General features: G+C 40.7%; 1 pseudogene; it reads left to right on the top strand.

The window, feature by feature from the left end:
• Nucleotides 1-1,050: 1,050 nt before the first annotated feature.
• Nucleotides 1,051-23,298, top strand: LOC132278339 (wax ester synthase/diacylglycerol acyltransferase 11-like; annotated as a pseudogene).
• Nucleotides 23,299-24,280: the final 982 nt, after the last annotated feature.

Genomic DNA, 24,280 nt, shown 5'->3' with positions numbered 1-24,280 from the left:
TCGGGGCGGATGCGGGGCGGGGATCTGAGTCTCCCGCAATTGCCCTAAAACCGGCTGGTTGTTTTTTTTAACTCCCATTCCCACCCCATTTAAGTAAACGGTTCTCCAAACTCGCTTTAAATGGGGCGGTCCCCACCGGGTTGGGAATTTTTGCCACCCCTGTGTATATGGGTAGGTTTGGTGATTGTTTCGGGAGATTAATGTTCTCATAATTGCTTTCTGAATTTTGTTTTGCGAGGGTCCTGTGGTTGTTTTGATGGGTATTGCGATCTAGACCTTTTGACTTTTGAGGTGCATAAATTCTTAAATTTATCAAATCTCTACCATTATTTGTCTTGTTATTGTATTGAATTATTTTATTGATTTGGAGGCTGTAACAGAATATATAAATTAAAATTTGTTTTCTTTAGGCTTTAAAATTCATTGATTAATCGGTACGAGGCCGAGGCTGAGGCCTAGGAGGAGGAGGCGATTTGTTATTATTCAAGGCTTGAACCAAGGACCAAAGAACAATCTCCCTGTTTTTGCAACTGCTTCATTAAACCTTTCAGATTTTGCTTCCACATCTGAAAGAAAGGAACTTGAAATCAGCATTCCCCTAAATTAAATTTTGTTTTCCTTGGGCATTAAAAAATGAGGGTAAAAATGTCATTCCACACCCATTTTACCAGCGTTGGTCATGGAAAAGTGATTTGAAGTGTAAGTGATAATATTTTTCAAAAAATGTTCTACAGTGACATTTGACCAAACTTAATGAAGTGTAAGTAAAATTAATCCTAAAAATAAAAAATCAAATTTCAATTAATTTTCAATACTCTTCCAATTGAATTACAATTTTAGGTACAAAAGTGCACCTTTTTCGAAAAAGTTATAGGTTGGTGAAGCAATAAATTAGTGTGCGAGGAAAACGTGCAATCTAAAGTTAGAGAATTGAGAATTTCTATATAAAGGAACGAGCTTTGCAACTAGAGGCACCAACTTTTTTTTATTTTGATTTAGCTTTTATATATAGAAACTATGGTGGGAGAGTCAAAGTAGTGACTAATTATTATGGATAAAATATCAGGTCTCACAGTTCTTAAGCCAATTCAAAAGGCCAAAGCAGATGGCGAAGAAACTATGGTTATGGGTGAACCATTGAGTCCTATGGGTCGTGTGTTTCATGAACCAGGGTCCAATGTTTACATCATAACCATCATTGGCTGGAAATCACAAGTCCACCCTGACGTCTTGAGAGCTAATTTGATCCATACTCTACTTAAGCACCCTCGTTTCTCTGGTTAGCAGGTATAAGTGATATTATTATTATTATTATTATTATTTTTTTCTCAAAAGTTTAGATGAACACACACACACATTCACAATATTGCTCTAAATACGATTTGAATGTTAAACTTTTACTTAAAAAGAAATATCATACCATTTTTTAGTTACCATATTAGTATTTGGGGGTAAGTGCAAGAATTATCTCCGAAATATACATTTCATAGCATTTTTATCCCCTATCTAAACAGGTATGCAAAAAACACCTTTATTCTTTTCAATTTGTGCGATAACACCTCTCAAATAATATAATTACCCATTTTACTGTTTTACTCTTTCAAAAATGTCCCTACCAAACGGATGTTGATTTTTTTTTTTTGGGATCAAAAAATGCCCTACAAACCGATCTTCTCTGATCAAATCCCGAATCCAAGGATTTTTTTTTCTTTCGATCATCCGCAACCTCCACCTCTCCCTCTGTGACCTCCGGTAGCCTCTTCCCATAGCAGCTCCGGTGACGACGTGCACAAAATAGGATCTATTTTGAATCTCTTAAAAATTAACATATTTTTGTACATAATATGGCCTTTTACCGATTGGGTTGAAAGCGAGAGGCATTTCCAGAATTGCATCAACCAAAGGAAGGGTAAATCATTGATGCATCCGTCCATGGAGAACAAAGCGGACATTAGTATTTCTGTTTTTGATCTCCTCGGGAAAAGCTAGGTCAAACATCAGTCGCTGTTCTTTAATGTTCTTTTTGAAGGCAAAATCCATCCATTAACTGAGGAAGAAGAGCATCTAGCTACCATTTCGCTGAAAAAGAAGTCAATTTGAATGCAGAAAATTCCTTGCCAACTCTCAAACTCATCAGCTTGTAAATGATTGGGTGTAATACTTTTGAATTGGCTTTCCTGTCAATGTATTACACCCAATCATTTACAAGCTACTGAGTTTGATTGGGTGTAATACTTTTGAAGAGCATCAGTTGCTTGTTTCTCTCTCTCGTACATTGACAGAAAAGCCAATTCAAAAGTATTGCCGTTTTCCTTTTTTAAAACCCATGCTTTCAGCCTGCCTCACCAGGTGTGTGTGGAGAAATGTTCGAAGCGTCCGAAAGAAAGTGTTGTACCTTTCGCTTTTAACCTGTTTCTATCCCTGTAAGGGTTGAACCCAAAGAGTAATCAATCTGTTCTTTTTCAATAATCAAAACATCCAACGAATCTCAATCAAGAGATAGAAGTTCAATATATTGTTAACACCTAAAATATAATTCGAGGCAATCATGCCACGTGGTCAGAAATTACAAGGTCCGATCATCAGGGCGAAAGATTAATTTCTAATCATGGTGATCCGATTTAAGGCTGAGAATGAAGAAGAGTGGAATTTTTAGGCCATTAAGATTGATATGAGGTTTTGAGCTCATAACAGGCTATGATTGAGAGTCTCAGTCACTATGGTTATGACTCTCAGTTACTATGGTCATGATCATGAGTCTTAGGCCAAAGCATTCTCAGTCATCTTGGTTATGAGAGTCTCAGTCTCATGGTCATAAGTTTTAGGTCAAAACCCTTCTCAGTCACTATGGTTATGACTCTCAGTTACTATGGTCATGATCATGAGTCTTAGGCCAAACCTTCTCAGTCATTATGGTCATGAGAGTCTCAGTCTCATGATCATGAGTCTTAGGCCAAACCTTCTCAGTCACTATGGTTATGAGAGTCTCAGTCATCTTGATCATGAGAGTCTCAGTCATCATGATCATGAGAGTCTTAGGCCAAAGCCTTCTCAGTCATCTTGGTCATGAGAGTCTCAGTCTCATGGTCATAAGTTTTAGGTCAAAACCCTTCTCGGTCGCTATGGTTATGAGAGTCTCAGTCATCATGATCATGAGTCTTAGGCCAAAATACTCTCAGTCACGACTTTCTCAATCACAATGGTCATGGTTAGGAGACCCTCAGTTATAATGGTCACAATCCAAAGTCTCTCCAAAGACTCATAACCAGCCATGATCAAGAGTCTCGATCGTTATTTCTCTCGGTCACAATGATCATAACACTCTCGGTTATAATGGTCATGATCATGAATCTTAACCAAGATTTCTAGTCACTATGGCCATGATCAAGACTTATGACCAAATATAGTCATGATCAGGGGTCTCGGGTCATTATCACTTGAGGAATCTTTGGGGTAATTCAAATGAAGACCGGTTGTGAATCCCAATGTTTCAAGAACCCAACAAGTCAGGTCTAGAAGTTTGAAGAAAGCTTGAAATAGAAAAAGACAACTTGACAATGTCAGAAGTTCAGAACTACAGATGGAAGGTTCTCACCAACATCTGATGAGGGAAGTCAGGATTGTCAGTAATCAGATGACTCCAGGCTAATGTACAAATCAAGCCAGACATGACAGGTGCAGAGAGCTGAAAATGGCTTGAAGACCAAAATCATCAAGCATGAAAGAATAGGCACCATTTAGTCAAAAATACCATGTCAGACATACTTGTATCTGCCTATAGAGGGATGTGCAAGTTAGTCAACCTTTCTAGCTGGTGGTTAGGAAAAGTCACTTTCAGCTTACAACCAATCAATTTCTAGAGAAACGGTTGAAAGGGACAACACCAGGTGGAAGCCTCTATAAATACCCACTCAAGCATCACAAGGAAGAGGTCCAAGACCATTTCTAAAGTTCAACCTTTAGCATTCATATCACTTAGCACTTAGCTTTTATTTCATCAAGTTCAGTTTAGTATTATCAGTTTAGTACTTAGTTCATCTTTCAGTATTCAATACTTTAGTTTCCATTTCAATCAAGAGTTTGTAATTCATTCATCATTGTAATCAGTCAAGTTCAATGAAGAAAGGTTTGCAGATTCAGGTATATTTATTATCCAGTTAAGTTGCTTCTAATTCATGTTTATCTTGAGTGTTTAAAGTCCTTTCTTAAAGGCAATAGCAACCTTAAGGAGAGGGTCATTCCTACTCTCCAACTTTCGCCTGAATCACCTTAGGTCGGTGACCCGACCCGGTAGGAATAGTTTGGCAAGAAATATTCGAGTCCATCAGGACTCTGGCACGCCCGCGTTCTAGGTCAGCCGTTCATTGGCTAGAGACCTCAGACCACTTTGTGAGCCAAACAACTTTGGCACGCCCGGTGGGACCTGTGTTTTATTTGTGAATGGTCGTCGAGACTAGGTCACAGACTCAGACTTCAGCTGGACAAGCTAACCCTCAAAGGGAAGATCAGGAAGAAGATCAGCCTGCTCCCATCATGCAAGATTCTGGGTCTGAGCATGAAGAGGGACATCAGGCCAGCCACCAAATGGCGGCCGAAAGTGTCAGCAATATGGTGACACGATTTGAAAGTAGAGTGGAGGCTTCCCAACGCCAAGTCGCTTGGGAAATCAACAAAAATATGGAGCCATTTGTGGCTTCATCCTACATGACTAATACTCAGCTCCAACAGCTGAATGAGGTGATTAATGCCTTAGTGACTCGTATTGATAGGCAGGTTATTGCTCAGCCGCCTAGGTTAGAAAACCAGAATGATAGACCCGTGGACCAGTTTCCTCCTCAACAAGTTGGTCAACCAGAAAGAGGTGCCCAGCCACCTCCCATGGTTAATGGTCCTCGACCAGTAGCTCCAATTCCACCACAAGTCCATCAAGTAGAGCCAGGAGTGAATGGTCACCAACAACCAAGATGGAGGAATCATGACCAACCTAATTGTCGACCTCCTCATTTTCAACCTCAAGTCTTGCCACCTCAGGCAGGGAACCTAAGGGGGCAAGAAGGACATAACCCTTGGCCCAATGTTCCATTTCAGAACCAAGCCCCGCCTATGGTCATGACTAGGGAGCAATTGGCTGAGGTCATACAAGAACAGTATGGACCAGCTTTAAAAAGGGCTACTCGACCTACTTTTAGGCACCCATTTCCTGACTGGATAGATCGGATGGATCTTCCCCAAAATTTTCGGGTGCCAAACTTTGCAACTTTCTCAGGAGAAGGCAACCAATCGACTCTTGAGCACATTGGCCGTTTCACATTAAAATGTGGGCCACTCAGCAACAACGATTGGTATAAAATGAAGCTATTCTCTAACACCCTCACTGAGACTGCCTTCAAGTGGTATCTAAACTTGCCACCAAATTCCATCCACACTTGGCAACAGATGCAGGATGTGTTCCATGATCAGTTCTATAGGACAGAACCAGAAGTCTCTATGTCCGACCTATCTAGGATCCATCAATTGCCAACTGAGGATGTTGAGACATTTTTGGCTAGGTTTAAGAAGGCACGAAATAGGTGCCAACTTACTTTGCCTGAAGAAGAGTTTGTCAACTTGGCCCTTAGCGGTTCAGACTTTGAATTACGAAAGAAGTTTGAGGGTACTCATTTTGGAGATCTGTTCCAATTAGCCGATAGGGTTACCAAATATGAAAAAATCTTACGAGAGGAAAACGAGAGGAAAAACTCCTCTCGGGGGACCTATTATAAGGACCCTAATTATGAAATACACATGGTTGATACAGTGTATGATGACCTAGAGGTCGATGCTGTTGAAATTGTTTCAAAAAAACCATATGTATGTAAAGCTTTAGCTAAGCCCTTAGAGACTGTTAGCGGTGTTCAACCCTCATCATCTTCAGCCAAAAGGAATATATTTGAGGCTGGCAAACAATATGCTTTCGATATAAGTCAAGCAGAGCAAATCTTTGACCACCTGTTGTCTGATAAAATTATCAAAGTCACTGGGGTACATAAAATACCTTCAGCTGATGAAATCAAGGGTCGAGAGTATTGCAAATATCATAACTCCTGGAATCATGCAACTAATAATTGTGTTGTCTTTCGTAATGTGATTCAGGCACAGATCGAGAAGGGGGCATGGAAGTTCCAGGAGAAGAAGAAAGAGGTGATGAGCGTTGACAGTGATCCATTCCCAGCCTTGGTCAGCAGTAACATGGTCGAAATCTCAATGGCCAGCAGGCCACGGAGAAGAATTGATTTTGAGGATACTTCAGCTAACAGAGAAAGCAAGGCTGAAGGAAAGAAGCCGATGGTTAAGGAAACTCCAAGGTCTAAGGATGACTTAGAAAAGGAGTTGCGGGAGGCTCAACTGGCGCTGATCAAGCAAGGATTATGCCCTAAATGCAAGACAGACATTGGAAGGGACCGAGAGAGGTTCCACAGTGACACTCGGGGACGTCCTGGAAGTTCACGTCATGAAGACAGACCTAGGTCACCCTCGTCTAGGGTGCCTGTGACAAGTCGATTAACATGGCCTGATAGAAGGTCTAATACCAATGAGCATCACAAGCGAAGGCGAGAAGTGAACTCCAACAGTCGGTCAAGGAATCTTACTCATGCTGTCTGGAAGCCGAGGGAGCATGACTCAAATGTGGCTCGCCAGGCTGAGACATCAGTTAACCACCCAAACCATAGGCAAAGGATGGTCAAGCCACCAGTCACTGACGACGGTCGATGGTCAAGGGTGAGTCACCCAAAGTTCTCTAGGGTCAGGGATATCCCGCCAGCATTCATGACTCGCACTCAAGTAAGACGGTGGCAGCGGATGAAAACTGAGTTAAAGAGAATGGAAGAAAAATATTCAGCTCCACAGCCAGGGAAGATGACTTTGCTTAGGAGAGAACCTATCAAGCAAGATTCAAAAAGTGATCCGAAAGGAAAATCCAAGGAAGATAGTGCAGACGGAAATGGATGCACTGAAGAGAAATGTGCGTCTTCCTCCATGAAAGAAGCTGAAGATGAAGCAGGATTTGGTGATGACGAACTCGACCTGGATAACCAGGATGATGGTTCAAAAGGTATCAAATTTGGTTCATTTGAAGGAATTGTGAATTGCAATATGGTTCTTACCTTGCCTCATATTTTTGAGGCTAAGCCTGATCAACCCTCCGCCATGGAGGGAGACGTCGAGGTGATAGATGATGAAGGCCAGGAAGTTCCGGAGATTATAGAGAACCCATCTGAGTCGATCACCGAAGACAAGAAACAGAAAGTCGTTGTGATAAGAGCTAAACCACGAGATGATGAGTCAGTGCCTATTAGGAGAGATCAGGCGGCTAGGGTGATTTTTGAGAAGCCTTCTGCGGCAATGTCTCAACACTTGAAACCACTCTATATCAGAGTGTTCCTAGAAGGGATGCCAGTGTCTCTGGCACTGATAGATAATGGATCTGCGGTTAATATCCTTCCGATGAACACTATGAGGTTGCTGCAAAAAACGGAAGATGGCTTGATTCCCACTGACTTGACAGTCAGTAATTTCACGGGGGGCAGAGCCAGGACCAGAGGGGTAGTCACCTTGGAAATGACAGTTGGAAGATGTAAGACCATGACTGCTTTCTTCGTGGTCGACGCAGGGGCGGCTTACAACGCTTTGATTGGGCGTGATTGGTTACACCCACATTTCTGCATCCCTTCTACCCTCCACCAGTTTATGATTTTCTGGGATGGGGATGAAATCCAAGTCATATGGGGAGATAATAAGCCTTTTGAAGCTCGAGTCCATGTGGCTGATGCAGTTTTATATGAGGAGGAAATGGGTCCTGTGAGGCTTATTGGTTGTGACAAGTATGGCAAGCCTGAGAAGGCGACGATGAGGAAAAATCTGACAGACGGGGACTTATCCGATTTATTCAAGGAACTATCGAGGCCAAGTGTTATCTGCGAGCCAAGGCCGATAGTTGAAGTTGATGAACAACAGGTTGTTAATGGACCAAGCCCAAAAGGAGAAGGAGAAAATGCTAGCATTTAAAGCTAGCATGGCACGGCTGAGAGCATATCTCGCCGAAAGACGGGCAATGTTGTGGAGTGATATTTCAGCCAATATGGCCGAAATCATAGAAGAATGTGAGTCAGGGGATTGTCGAGATGTTATTCAACTAGAAGAGCTAGATACAGCTCCAGCTAAGCTAGAGGATCTGAAAGCCGATGTTCAGGATCCCTTGTTAGAAATCAATTTGAGAACAGAGGAAGAGCCTCGGCCAACCTACATAAGTGATCTTCTAGAACCTGACTTTAAAGCTGAACTGATCTTGTTGCTTAGAGAATATAAGGATTGTTTTTCTTAGAATTACACTGAGATGCCGGGATTACCAAGGCAGCTAGTCGAGCATCGATTACCTATAAAAGAAGGTTTTAGACCGTTTAAGCAAGCGCCTAGACGTATGTCAACAGAAGTGACTATGAAAGTGAAGGAGGAAATTGAGAGGTTGCTCAAAGCAGGATTCATCCGGACCACAAGGTATTATGATTGGCTATCCAATATCGTTCCCGTGGTTAAGAAGAATGAAAAGATTAGGGTGTGCGTAGATTTCAGGAATTTAAATTTAGCTACTCCAAAAGATGAGTATCCGATGCCCATGGCCGATCAATTGATTGATGCGGCCGCCAAGAATGAGATTCTGTCATTCATGGACGGTCACTCAGGATACAACCAGATATTCATAGCAGAGGATGATGTTAACAAAACGGCATTTAGATGTCCGGGAGCCATAGGCACTTTCGAATGGGTGGTGATGCCCTTTGGTTTGAAGAATGCCAGAGCCACTTATCAACGAGCTATGAATGCAATCTTCCATGACATGATTGGGAAATTTATGGAAGTATACATTGACGACGTCGTGGTGAAATCAGCGACAAAGGCGAAACATCTGGCCGACTTGAGGAGATCATTTGAGAGAATGAGAACCCATGGTTTGAAGATGAACCCACTTAAATGCGCCTTTGGAGTGACAGCAGGGAACTTTCTAGGGTTCTTGGTGCATCAGAGGGGTATCGAGATCGACAAGAATAAGGCTAGGGCGATCATCGACGCTCAACCACCTCGCAACAAGAAGGAGTTACAAAGACAGATTGGTCAAATCACATACTTGGGAAGGTTTATTTCAAACCGTGCTGGAAAGATCCATACCTTTTCTCCGCTCTTAAAGCTCAAATCAGAGGAAGACTTTCAATGGGAAAAGCATCACCAATATGTGTTTGAATCAATCAAGGAATATCTTGCTAACCCTCCTGTCCTTATGCCACCTAGGAAGAAACAGCCGCTGAAGTTATATATTTCAGCCGCGGATGAGTCAATCGGAAGTTTGTTAGCCCAGGATAATGAAGTAGGGAAAGAACAGGCGGTGTATTACCTTAGTCGTATTTTGACACCGGTTGAGCGTCGATATACGCCAATCGAAAAAATGTGTCTTGCTTTGTATTTTGCTGCTCACAAATTGAGAATATATATGCTACCTGTTTTAGTTTATGTGATTTGTGCCACTGACTTAATTAAGTATATGCTTTCTCGTCCAATAATTTCTGGACGAATAGGCAAGTGGTCCTTGGCCCTTATGGAATTCAGTTTCCAATATGTGCATCAAAGGGCCGTGAAGGGCCAAGCACTTGCTGATTTCCTAGCTGACCATCCATGCTTTGATGTTGATCCGGGAGTCTATGATGCAATGGAGTTATGTGCTATTCAACTAACTCCTTGGACTCTAATTTTTGACGGATCCAGCGCAAATGATGTCGGGCGAGCTGGAGTTATAATAATTGCACCAAATGGCAGGAAAACAACATATTCTTTCTTTCTAGATTTTAAATGTTCTAACAATCAAGCAGAATATGAAGCTCTGATTATTGGTCTTGAAATACTCTTAGAGATGGGGGCACAGACCGTTGAAATCATAGGTGATTCAAGTCTGATGATCGGTCAGTTGTCCAGCAATTTCAGGTGCCAAAGTTGGCACCTCAAACCATTCCACTCTATAGCCATGCAATTACTACAAGAATTTGCAGAGGTTAAGGTCAAGCATGTTTATAGATTGCATAATAAAGAGGCCAATGATTTGGCTCAAATAGCATCTGGCGTTAGGGTGCCAGAAGGAATAATGGAGAATTTGATCAGAATAAAGAGAAGGTCATTACCCTCAGTTAAGGCGAGGGAAGAATTGTTGGCGGAGGTCTCTACAATCGAGGTGGAAGACGATATGGAAGAGAATGATTGGAAAACACCGATCGTCGATTTTCTCAAAAATCCAGACCCTAAGGCTGACAAGAAGCTAAAAATCAAAGCTCTTAAGTTTGTGATGATTGATGGAGACCTATTCAGGAAAAGCATCAAAGATGACCTACTCCTAAGGTGTGTCAGTAAGAAAGAAGCCATGAAAGTAATAGGAGAGACCCATGAAGGGATATGTGGTGCTCACCAAGTTGGAATAAAGATGAAGTGGCTGATTAGAAGGTACGCTTATTACTGGCCCGGGATGCTTAAAGATTGTATCACTTACGCCAAAGGATGTCAAGCATGTCAAAGGCATGGGCCAATCCATAGAGCCCCGGCGATTGAATTACAACCAATCATAAAACCATGGCCTTTTAGAGGATGGGCTATGGATTTGATAGGGAAAGTTTATCCACCTTCTTCTAAACAACATTGTTTTATCATTGTGGCAACTGACTACTTTACCAAGTGGGTCGAAGCGGTGCCCATGAAGTCAGTGCACCAAGAAGATGTGATTCGGTTTATCAAACAACATGTTATTCATAGATTTGGGATCCCAGAATCAATCACAACTGATCGAGGTTCAGCCCTTGTTGCCAAAGAAGTGCAGGCATTTGCAGCAGAGTACGGGATCAAGCTCTTAAACTCAACCCCTCACTTTGCACAAGGAAATGGTCAAGCCGAGTCGTCTAATAAGACGCTAAAAGGCATCATTGAAAAAATGGTGGAAGATAACCCTAGGGTGTGGCATGAACTGTTATCAGAAGCACTTTGGGCATATAGGACTTCTCAACGGTCAAGCACAGGTGTGACTCCATTCATGCTCACCTATAGTCATGATGCAGTTTTGCCTATGGAAGTGACTGTGCGGTCAATGAGATTCGCATTGCAAAACAATTTGACCCCTGCTGAATATAATGAGTCTATGTTGGTCGAATTGGAGGACCTAAACGAAGTAAGGTTAAGGGCTCTTGACCACATACAAGTTCAGAAGAGACGAGTAGCAAGGGCTAACAAGCGTGTTAGGGCCAAAATCTTCAGTGAAGGTGACTTGGTTTGGAAGACTGTCCTCCCAATGGGTGTGAATGATCGAAAATATGGAAAATGGTCACCAAATTGGGAAGGTCCATTTGTGGTTTACAAAGTCTTAAAAGGAGGCGCATATCATTTGCAAGATCTTGATGGGGAAATACACCCTCGACCGATTAATGGCCGATACTTAAAAACTTATTATCCTACAATGTGGGAGACAATGGAGAATAAAACCAAAGATGGTTAAATAACTAGAAGCCATAGAGACATGCATTTCATTCGTTGTTTTCATTGAGTACAAAAGTTTATAAGAGTCATTACCTATCATTTTCTTTGCAGATAAACAAAATGACTCATGAGCTCATCCCACTCTTTCTTAGACATGGCCATTTTTTCATCCTCTTTGGCCTTCTCAGCCCTCAGTTGAGGAATTTCTTTTGAGACCGATTCTCTCTGCTGATCAATTTCCACATTCTTTTGATAAATCTCCTTCATCTGAATAGCGAGTCCTTCTCTTGACCGGGCAGTTCCAGTCAACTCCATCTTGAGACGTTCTATCTCTCGTTCGATCTCTGCTGCTCTTTGGCTTTCCCTAACATGAGTTAATTTTAAGGTCCGAAAATGGGAAACATTGTCTTTCTCTTGTTGAATCAAAGATTCTTGCTCCTGCAGCTTTTCATGGATCGTAGACGACAGCTCACTAGCCTTCTGAGAGGAGAGCTGAAAATCAGAGACGAGAGTAAGGAATCGACTCTGGACAGATTGAAGATGGTTTATCTGTTCTTGATTTAAGTCATGATGATCTATCAAGACGGACATGGCATCAGTCACATCAACAGCCAAACTTGGCATCTCAGAGAGGTCTCGGGACACGACGGCGACTAGTAATCTTTTTGCCCCCTCAATATCTGGCGGATGACTGGAAGACGTAGGCACAACAACTGGCTCACTCATCAAGGGATCTAGATCAAACCCAGCCACTATCTCGGAAAAGTAGGCATCAAAGTCATCGATCGTGCTATAAGTTTGAAGGGGCGGTTAGGATTGAGAATTTGAGCCAGCCTGCGAATGAAAGGAATTTGGTAAAACAAGTCAAGGCTTGAATGAGAGAATAAGTCATCAATACTCACACCAACTGGTGAAGGCCGAGTCACGTGGCCAAAGGTGCATCTGGTAGCAAACGCTGGTGCAGAGTAAGGGCTTGGAACTCTTGGTTGTGTGCCCGGGGCAACCTGCAAGAGAAGAATGTTTCTGAATGCCTAACTTTGATAAAGATATATGGGAGATGTACTGAAAGATCATCTTGAAAATCACCTCAGCCCCATCAAACTGATGAAAGACAGTATTTGGTTGAGTAGTGGCTTGTTGACACTCGACTCCACTAGTGCGAGGGTGATCAGCATTCGCAATGTCATCACAAATGTTGATCCTATCTCTTGACAACGACCTAGCTGAGTGTGAGGAGACCTGTCCACAAAGATGCCATTAGAATCGGCAAGGTACATTGATACTGGAAGTAAAAACAAAGCCTAGTTACCTAACGGCTGGTAGAGATATTTGTCTCAACTGAGAAAGTCGATGGCATCAAGGGGTCAGGATTTTCTTCTTCATCTTCATCGATCAGAGGTAAAGGGTTGGTGGTCCTAACTGAGGTAACCTGTTTTTTTCCTTTCCTTGCCCTGGTCACCTAGAATACCATTGAGGTTAAAAAAGAGGTATTAGGTGGTACATATAAGTAAGCTAAAGTTCTAAGAGATTATGCTTTGAAGAATTCATAAGGAAAACCTTAGGCCTCTTGGGGAGCACCACGTTTTCCTCATCAGCCTCAGGCATTTCAGCCTCATGATCAGAAACTCCCAATGGGTCATAGAAGTCAACAGCTGTATAAAGGAAAAGATATTCTTATGATCCAAGGCATAGAACTTGGTATTTATATATATGTAAGTGTGAGTGTGTACCTTCTTTGGATGACTTTGATTTTTTCATCCTGCTGGGAGAACCAGGATTAGCAACACTGATCCCTTTTGATGGCTTGGTCGAGGCTCCTTGGGGTTTAATAAAAATGGAGGCAATCCTATTTGTTATAGTGCGAGAATCCTTCACCATAACCTCCGCAATATGGTTTCCCCACCAGTAGTCAAATGATGGAGAAGTATCAGGATTTTCCAAAAATGGCTGCAAAGAGAACTTGTTACAGAGACGGTTAAACCGGGAGGATACTCTATCCACCGTTTCTTTTGAGGTGAAGACTACTCGTTCCAAGAAAGAAGTATTGAAAGATCGAAAAGGCGGAAGTGGAACGAGTTGGGTGAGGCTAAATTGTCTAGCAAATTGTGGGGGATTGTAATACTCCACCCCACACTTACTATTTGGAGAGCCCATTCTTGAATATCCATAAGAGATGTCCCTAGCAATCAAGAAACTGGCCCAGGTTTGTGTATGTTCGTCTTGGCAACTCGGTGGAGCCTGGGCAGGGGGATAGGAAAGTCACAAAGGTCGCCTCGGTCTTGGAGAGAATGGCAAGAAAAGATGACTGGCCCGGTATGCAGGGAGTTTGTAAAAGAAGGAAAACATGCTTTTGAACGATCTTTTTCCTGGTTGAATATGTGCATAATGATAGCCGGGAACAGGAACAGCGGTCGACAAGTCGAGATCGGGGTAAAGCTCAAGGAAATATGCGTATTCCCAAAGTTGTAATAGCCAGAATGGCCCAAAACAGGTTTTGAAGTTGGAAGCAACATATTCCCCAATGCCACGGTAAAGATAAGAAAGCAAAAAAGGAGCGAGAGCAAGTTTCTCGCCCGAGTGAAGAGCAAGGGCCAATTGAGTAAATTCCTTAGTGACTGTGAGCGAAGAAACGCAAAATAAGAACCTGTTCAGCCAGTACACCAAGAAAGAAATATGCTCGGCGATGGAAACCGAAGTTCCTTTACCTTTGCTGGCTTTAATAAAAGGGCCATGGGTAGTAATGCGCTTAGAAGCGTCAGGTTTCTTTGGATATTCATAAGCTACTTCAGGAACGGTGAGAAGTGAATTTATTTCTGTACCATGAGGCCTAAGCCCGGTAAGAAAACAGATATCTTGCACCGTCGGGCCAATCATACCACACCGAAGATGGAAGGCATTGGTGGAACTTGACCAGAAAAAGAGTAATGAGACGAGAGCCTCCTTATCAATAGAGATTCGATTTTTTGAAAGAATGATGGCATCGTAAATGCCGACCTCCTTCCATAATGCTCCGTAGTGAGGTTCGACCCGATCGACCCAATCAATCCAGTCACTTTGAGGGATCGGGCAATTTTTGAAAAGGTTGGAAGAATCCACAAGATTAGAGAACTCGCGCTGAAATGGGAGTTGCTCCTCAGCTAAGGGACAGTTGGGAAGAAGTGAGGTTGGTGGACTATCTCTGAAGGCTGGAGCAAGGCCGATTCTAGGTGAGGAGTCAGCACCTAGGACATTGGCTAACACTTCACTAGTGCTGAAAATATCTGTAGCAATGATCTCGTTGACGAGTTTTTGAACAATCCCAGCCTGACTGGGAGGTTTGTTACTGGCCGGAATTGACGTGTTTTCAGCAACGGTCGTTACGTTTTTATTACCACCCATTGGCTGAGATCCTGAGGAAAAGAAAATAAAGTTAAGTTAGAGAGGAACCAGTGAGAAGGATAATGGAAGCCAAAATTTTGGTGTTACTGACAGAAAGGAAATTTCACTCCAAAAATACTCACTGGTCGACTGACCAGAGCAGATGTATTTACAGCGGAAACTGTTGAGTTCTTTTAACACCCTTTATCTAAAATTTGGAGAAGGGATAGTGCACGGTGAAAGAAGAGCTGGCAAGAAGAAACAGTCACTTGGATTTATTTAGAATCATGTACAAGTCAAGTTAAGGTCACTTAATTTAGCCATTCAAGAGAAAACATCAAGACTGATTTTTATACTTGAGTTACTGGTGCATATATATATATATAATAAAAAATAAAAATAAAAAAACTCACCGGAAGTACCTTGAGGAGTTCGATTATCGCCGGAGAGGTATGTCACACCAAAACTTGGTGACAGAACAGCCACTGGAATTTGGATTTTTTTGTGGATTACTTGATTGCTACTGCTGAGGATAGTAGGCCACATTTCAAGACTTGCTCCGGCCACTCTTTTCTGTGGACAAATGCATCTACAATTCTCCACCTAAAATTCCAAATTCTTTCTGCAAATTGTACAGCAAAACAATGGATTTTGTGGAAGATGGTGTTGACCAGTCTGGCAAATTCAAATGCTATATATAAAGTTTGAGCGTCTAAGATTACATGGGAAACAGAAGCAAATATTGGAGATCAGCATGTCAGCAACAAAGATTTAACGTCCGTCTTTGGACCATTGGGTAACATGTCTTCATATAACATTCATTGGGCATGTGATTTTTTGTTTGGTGTGTTTCCCTCTTGTCTTGTCAAATTAACTTGCAGTATAGCAGGCATTGAGCTCCTAAACAGCCGTCTAGAATTCGTGCTCTGTACATAGTTAATATATATGTATATTCATATTACATATTGCTGATATATATATTTTCAAAAGAACACAGCTTGCCAAAGACATACCCAGTTTCCATTGAATCCGGCGAAAGCCGAACTACAACCAATAGCCGTCCTCACCTTGCAATCACCTGTATACCTCGGCAATATTCTTTGAACTCTGTAATTCTGGGCTTTGGTGAGTTTCAATCAATGACGACCAACCCACGCCGAACCATGCCATGCAGCTCTTCCGGCGACGGCGTCCCATTTAAATAAACCTATGGAGCTCAGAGCTTTGATCACGGAGTTTTGCCGGCGTCACCACATGGGTCAGTTTTGAACATCACTTAAAACCCAAAACCGTTGGGTATAGGTCATGAACGATGGTGTGAGCACCATGTTCGGCGTCGAGGCAATCGGAGAAGATGACGGCTGTGTTACAATCAAGCTCATCGCCGTTGTTTTGCCCATATATGTAGTGCACAGAGCTCACCGGCGTCACCACATGGGTCAGTTTTGAAGTTCACTCGAAATCAAAAACTGTCAAGTATTGATGATGACCGATGTTGTGGGCACCATCACCGGCGGCGAATCTATCTGCAGCAGTGGGTTCAGCGGCAACGACATCATGAAGAAACCCACTAGTGTGATGCACTTCACGGCCAACACCGGTCTGGGGATGAATGGTCGAAGTCTTTTGGAGCATGAGGACACCGGCAGCCCGTTTGCAATACAGACCCGTCGCCGGAGGAGTCGCTTATGCAGTTCCAGGAGGTTCGCCCACTTTCGGCTGGAATGAACTGCGTTTCTCGCCAGATTTAATGGCGTCAAAACTTACTGTTCTTTACCAACGTGTGGGACGATTAAAGTTCACCCAAAACCCAAAACCATTGGTTATGATGATGGACGACGGCGTAAGTACCATCTCCGGCGGTGACGTCGCCAAAGAGAATGACGGCGTTGTATTTGAAATGGAGCTCACATGTTTTCCAGCACTGAGTCTATCCACGGTGATAGGTTCAGCAGCGATAACTTCACGAAGAAGATAGCCGACGCGACAATCTCTTCTTGGCCGGCGACGGTCCATGGCAAACACGTTGCGATGCTTGGCAGTATGAACCATGAATCATGTTCGTTCCTTGGTTGGTCAGTGCCCATTAAAAAATGGGTTTGCATGTTGATGGTTGGGTGGATGCTACAGCATCATGCATAGATCGGCTCACGCAGTTCCTAGAAGCTCGCCAACTTTTGGTCTTTCTTCACCAACGTTCTCAAAAGGATCAATTTTGAAACTTACCCAAAATGGCAAAGCCCAAAACTGTTAGGTACACGTACGGGTAATGGAAAATGGTAGGAGCATCGTCTCCGGTGACGTCGTCGCCGGTGGGGGTGACAATGTTGATGCTTGCAATGAAAACTTGCATGTTTCTTGGGGCGCTAGTATGATCCACACTTCGTCATTTTTCCTATGGGACTTGCTTTTATTTTGAGACAGACGTAAAACTGCTGCATAGTTCATTTCTCTCTCTCTTTTGGATTAAATGGGTTTCTATATTTCTCTCTCCAAAAAGTGGTCCGTAGCTGTTGCTGTGTTCTGATCTGGTATATTTTTTAAGCTTGAGTGGGTTGGACGCTTCAATATGGCCTAGGTACGAATGGCCATTGTAAATAAGAAATTAAATTGTACACTTCTCTTTTCTTGTTAACATTTGGGTTTAATTATCTATACATTATAAGGCAAAATTAGCTTTGATTGGTCCCGGGCCGAACACAAAAAACTGGCCTAAATAAATACAACTCTACAAAAATTCGGTATGAACCCATTTTCATAGAGTTGGGGGGCAGTTGTTAACACCGAAAATATAATTCGAGGCAATCATGCCACGTGGTCAGAAATTACAAGGTCCGATCATCAGGGCGAAAGATTAATTTCTAATCATAAGAATGAAGAAGAGTGGAATTTTTAGCCCATTAAGACTGATATGAGGTTTTGAGCTCATAACAGGCTATGATTGAGAGTCTCAGTCACTATGGTTATGACTCTCAGTTACTATGGTCATGATCATGAGTCTTAGGCCAAAGCCTTCTCAGTCATCTTGGTCATGAGAGTCTCAGTCTCATGGTCATAAGTTTTAGGTCAAAACCCTTCTCAGTCACTATGGTTATGACTCTCAGTTACTATGGTCATGATCATGAGTCTTAGGCCAAACCTTCTCAGTCATTATGGTCATGAGAGTCTCAGTCTCATGATCATGAGTCTTAGGCCAAACCTTCTCAGTCACTATGGTTATGAGAGTCTCAGTCATCTTGATCATGAGAGTCTCAGTCATCATGATCATGAGAGTCTTAGGCCAAAGCCTTCTCAGTCATCTTGGTCATGAGAGTCTCAGTCTCATGGTCATAAGTTTTAGGTCAAAACCCTTCTCGGTCGCTATGGTTATGAGAGTCTCAGTCATCATGATCATGAGTCTTAGGCCAAAATACTCTCAGTCACGACTTTCTCAATCACAATGGTCATGGTCAGGAGACCCTCAGTTATAATGGTCACAATCCAAAGTCTCTCCAAAGACTCATAACCAGCCATGATGAAGAGTCTCGATCGTTATTTCTCTCGGTCACAATGATCATAAGACTCTCGGTCATAATGGTCATGATCATGAATCTTAACCAAGATTTCTAGTCACTATGGCCATGATCAAGACTTATGACCAAATATGGTCATGATCAGGGGTCTCGGGTCATTATCACTTGAGGAATCTTTGGGGTAATTCAAATGAAGACCGGTTGTGAATCCCAATGTTTCAAGAACCCAACAAGTCAGGTCTAGAAGTTTGAAGAAAGCTTGAAATAGAAAAGGACAACTTGACAATGTCAGAAGTTCAGAACTACAGATGGAAGGTTCTCACCAACATCTGATGAGGGAAGTCAGGATTGTCAGTAATCAGATGACTCCAGGCTAATGTACAAATCAAGCCAGACATAACAAGTGCAGAGAGCTGAAAATGGCTTGAAGACCAAAATCATCAAGCATGAAAGAATAGGCACCATTTAGTCAAAAATACCATGTCAGACATAATTGTATCTGCCTATAGAGGGATGTGCAAGTTAGTCAACCTTTCCAGCTGGTGGTTAGGAAAAGTCACTTTCAGCTTACAACCAATCAATTTCTAGAGAAACGGTTGAAAGGGACAACACCAGGTGGAAGCCTCTATAAATACCCACTCAAGCATCACAAGGAAGAGGTCCAAGACCATTTCTAAAGTTCAACCTTTAGCATTCATATCACTTAGCACTTAGCTTTTATTTCATCAAGTTCAGTTTAGTATTATCAGTTTAGTACTTAGTTCATCTTTCAGTATTCAATACTTTAGTTTCCATTTCAATCAAGAGTTTGTAATTCATTCATCATTGTAATCAGTCAAGTTCAATGAAGAAAGGTTTGCAGATTCAGGTATATTTATTGTCCAGTTAAGTTGCTTCTAATTCATGTTTATCTTGAGTGTTTAAAGTCCTTTCTTAAAGGCAATAGCAACCTTAAGGAGAGGGTCATTCCTACTCTCCAACTTTCGCCTGAATCACCTTAGGTCGGTGACCCGACCCGGTAGGAATAGTTTGGCAAGAAATATTCGAGTCCATCAGGACTCTGGCACGCCCGCGTTCTAGGTCAGCCGTTCATTGGCTAGCGACCTCAGACCACTTTGTGAGCCAAACATATATATATATATATATATATATATATATATATATATATATGTCTGTGTATTTATGTGTATATATATGTACAGTAATGTTCAATTACTCACTGAGAGTACGAAATTCTACTGTAATTACTTAATTGACTTTTATTTTCTTTATTTTAAGAAACTTGCATTTTCTTTCCATATTCTTTCTATATCATTAAATATTGTTAAAGAAAAATGACAAAATTAAACAATTTAATAAAGGAAACAGAAATAAAATAATCCAGTAAAAAAACACTTTCCCATGACTATCAATTGTTTATTCAACAAATTTGCAAACAACAACATAAACCAAAAAAAAGTTAATCAAAAAGATAAATAAAATGTCATTAAATAAAGATTGTTTAAGAAGTATTAATTATAATCAAAACTTAAATTTCAAGATTGATCCATATTTTATACTAAGCTTAATAAAATATTTTGAATTTGTTCAGCAACTAATTTAGAATTAGGAGACTACTATTAGCTTCATAAATTTTTTAGAAAAATCATGCAAATTAAACAACTCTTAATATATTATTATATATCTATCAAAATGTTTTCAGTATTTTTTCATTTTTTATATTTTTTTGGTAAATTAAATGTTCAAAGTATTGATCGGTAAAAGCAGGCCAAAATATGTATAATACCATTGCAAATCCTAAGTTTTTTCATAATTTATCAATAGAATTGATAAAGTATGGAAAAAAATTTAAAATGATGACTTTTAATTTTAGATTAATTTTATTCCGTATTAGTGACTGCTTGCGAATTTGACAAAAAGTAGCCAAATTATTTTATTCTTGTTTATTTTAATAAATTGTCTAATTCTGTCATTTTTTATTTATTTATTTTTTTTATGATATTTAATGGTATGAAAAAAAAAAATGTAAGTTTCTTAAAATAAAGATAATAAAAGTAAATTAACTAACTGTCGTAAGATTAGATCCTAAGGCTACAGTTAAAAGTGAGTATATAATTTCTTGCTCCCAAGGGAGCAATTGAACACTACTGTATATATGTATTTGTATATATATATATAACTTGTAAATTTACAATAAATTGAGGGATATTTGTCATTTCACAAATATATATTTTTATATATATTATAAAATGTGTTGCTAAGGACATTTTAGTCCAATTTCTATAAATAGGACCTATTTCCACAAATATCATAATTTAAGGGTGTTTTTTTGCACAGGTGTAATATGCACTGTAAAGATATTATACGGGTGTTTTTTGTACTTCAAAGTTCAATTTTAATTGTCTGACCAATTTAACTTGCCGTTTGCGGTCCTACTTTTAACCACATGCATCAATTTGTAACTTAAATACAGAACCGGCATGTAAATTCTGTTTGAATATTACACGTTCTTTTTAAGGACATAATATAATTTAGGGAAGTGCATCTATAATAACAAACACAACGTACATCTTGATTTGATTTCCTCAGGCTGATGAATTTGACTGGATTTCTGATTCATTTATTTTTTTTATACTAATTTTAAAAGGCATTACAGGTTGGCAACAAAGAAAATGGCGGAGAAATTAGATGGGTTCATACAGATGTGGATGTGGACAATCATTTCATAGTCCCAGGCCTAGACCAAAACATGAAATCACCAGATAAGTTCGTTGAGGATTACGTTTCTAACTTGAGTACGACCAACATTGACATGTCCAAACCTATGTGGGACTTTCACCACCTCAACGTCAAAACCTCGGATGCTGAGGCCGTTAGCGTCCTCCGAGCTCACCATTCTATTGGTGACGGCACGTCACTCATGTCTCTGTTACTTGCTTGTACTCGTAAAGCCTCTGATCCTAAGGCTTTGCCAGACATTTCAGTAACTAAAAAATCGAACGCCAAACAATTCGCTCTCGTGGATTTTTCTCGATTTTTCAAATGGCCTGGAACAGTGTAACTGATGTTCTCATGTTTATGATGACAGCATTGTTTTTGAAAGACACCGAAACACCTCTGAATGGTTCACCAGGTGTCGAGTTGTGTCCTCGACGTTTCATTCATCGGACAGTTAGCCTTGATGATATCAATGTTGAGCAAATATGTATCATATACTATAGTATAATTTATTTAAATATTATTTGTAAATATAATATTTATTATAATAATCTATATATATTTATATAGTTTAATATCAAGAAAATAAAATTATAAAATAAAAGAACCTGTTAAAGTCGATACTAGAATTTAATTCTATAGCCTTAAGACAGATACGCCCCGCTACGGTGCTAACGGACTCTTCGGCGTCTATCTCTCAGGATACAACGACTTTTCTTCCTTCGGTAGTAGTACTTCAAACCAATGGAATAGGCGAATCGGCTCGGTGAAGTACTCTCAGACTCGGATTCGGACTCGAAGTGAGTGACTAAGGTTCGAACCCAATTAGTTAGGGTTGAACCCAAACAGAATCCCTAAGGTTTGAACCCAATTGGTTAGGGTCGAACCCAAACAGATTATAAAAGAAAAAGAGGGAGAAGTAAATTCAGAAGAGAGAAGATTTTGTTCTGAATTTGGTATATTGAAATGAATCCAAAGAAGGCTATTTATAGGCTTAATGGTGCCTATTCCAAATGGGTGCACCCATATTTCGAATGGATGCAACCATTGTGGACCAATGAGACATTAGAAAGCCAAAACTGATTTAGGTTCAAAAGGTGCAACCCTTGGTTCAAACAAAAACTGTTTTATGGTTTTTAATTTGAATTTAAACCCAAAACAGATTAATCCGATCCAGCCCAGCAAGCATACTTCGGCCATTAATTCAGCCTAGCCCAGCGTGCTCCACCCACAAGCCCAGTAGACAAATAAAATAAATTTCAACCACACAGGCCCAGTCCAACTTTGTGTAACATTTTACAATTAAGCCCCGCCCCGCCCAAGCCCGGACCGGGCGGGCGGCACGCGCGTGTGTGGTAGTTAGTTCAGATCCAGGCTAGCCTAGGTCCTCCCCCTCTTAAAAACTTGGGTGCCCTTGGGCCCAAACCCAAATCCCATACTAGACATATATATACTCAAAGTTGCTTTGCTACTTTTTCGATGTGGGACAAGCATTTTCCACTTTATTCACACCCATTTAGGCTTTATAAATCACTTACTTTGGAGCCAATTTCTCATTCACCCGGAAATGGATTTGAGAAAATAAATATACCACGTTCATCTCCTCGCAGAGAGGAACGCGCTCGTCAATAGATTCGCAAAAAATTCTTAGCGGAATCTTTTAAAAATCCTTCCAAAGTTTGCGTTTTCTAATGCCGTTTCCAACAATCCCCCACATGAATGAAAATTTGCGCAGATTACAAAAGGAGAAGATACAGACACTATAGAGAGTACTATTGGAAAGTTACTGTATCGGGATAGGTAGCTTTTGGCCTTGAACCTTCCCTAGTGTATTACTATCGGATTTACTGGCTAACCAGTGAATATGATGTCTTGAATTATTTAGCCGTTTATGTAAACCAAGACAATAGTAAACACATAGTTCCTTCCCGCACAGAGTCGGTTCTTATGGTTGTGTTCATATGGCCTTAAACAACGCCTGGTATTTCATGAGAGCTTTAGAAAACTTAGCCTTAGAAGTTTTCATAGAAGCGGCCCCACTTCACACTCATATAGGTGACTTCTTATTAAGAGTATCCTACCATACCCCACTTGAATTTTCAAGGTATAAGAGTCATTAAAAGCATAACATATCCTTCTCATCGCTGTAGGTAACACTGTCTCATCATAGAAATGGGTAGAAGATTAAATCTTCCCAGTGTTTCTGGTGAGCCATTTAGAATTTCTGTTGTCCCTTTGAACCTAGATCTTGGGATCTCCAGTCAACTAGGTTGGGTTTCCATTAAGATGACTCGTTAGCTTTCGGCTTTAATCCCATTCCCCTCAATGAACTATACACTTGCTCTCTTGTCAAACCTTTTGTAAATGGATTCGCTAAATTATCTTTTGACCTGATATAATCTATTGAGATTATCCCACTTGAGAGCAATTGTCTAACGGTATTATGTCGTCGACGTATATGTCGAGACTTACCGTTGTACATATTACTTTGTGCCCTTCCAATTGCTGATTGACTATTACAATGTATACATATAGCGGGCACCGGTTTAGGCCAATTTGGAATATCTTCTAAGAAATTACGAAGCCACTCAGCTTCTTCACCAGCTTTATCCAAAGCAATAAATTCAGAGTCCATAGTGGATCTGGCAATACAAGTTTGTTTTGAAGATTTTCAAGATATGGCACCTCCTCCAACAGTAAAGACATAGCCACTTGTGGATTTAGAATCCTTTGTATCTGATATCCAATTAGCATCACTGTATCCTTCAAGTACTGCTGGATATCTAGAATAATGTAATCCATAACTTATAGTATATTTTAAATACCTTAGAACCCTGATTATTGCAGTCCAATGGTTCTTTCCTGGATTACTAGTATATCTACTCAATTTATTAACTGAGTATGCTATGTCTGGTCGTGTGCAATTCGTCAAATACATTAAGCTTCCTATAATGCGAGAATACTCAAGTTGTGATATGCTAGGACCAGTATTTTTCGATAAATGAAGATTTACATCAACAGGAGTCTTTACAAGACTACTATCCTCTTTATTACACTTTTCTAATATTTTCTCAATATAGTGAGATTGAGATAATACTAGACCATCTGATGTTCTAGAAATCTTAATTCCTAGTATGACATCAGCTATGCCT

The sequence above is a fragment of the Cornus florida genome, unplaced genomic scaffold (genome assembly GCF_030987335.1).
Source record: "Cornus florida cultivar Cherokee Brave unplaced genomic scaffold, ASM3098733v1 CherokeeBrave_3.0.0_Hap2_Chr10, whole genome shotgun sequence".
Classification (NCBI taxonomy): Eukaryota; Viridiplantae; Streptophyta; class Magnoliopsida; order Cornales; family Cornaceae; genus Cornus; species Cornus florida.
The sequence above is the reverse complement of the archived record's forward strand: the minus strand, read 5'-3'. Positions and strand labels throughout refer to the sequence as shown.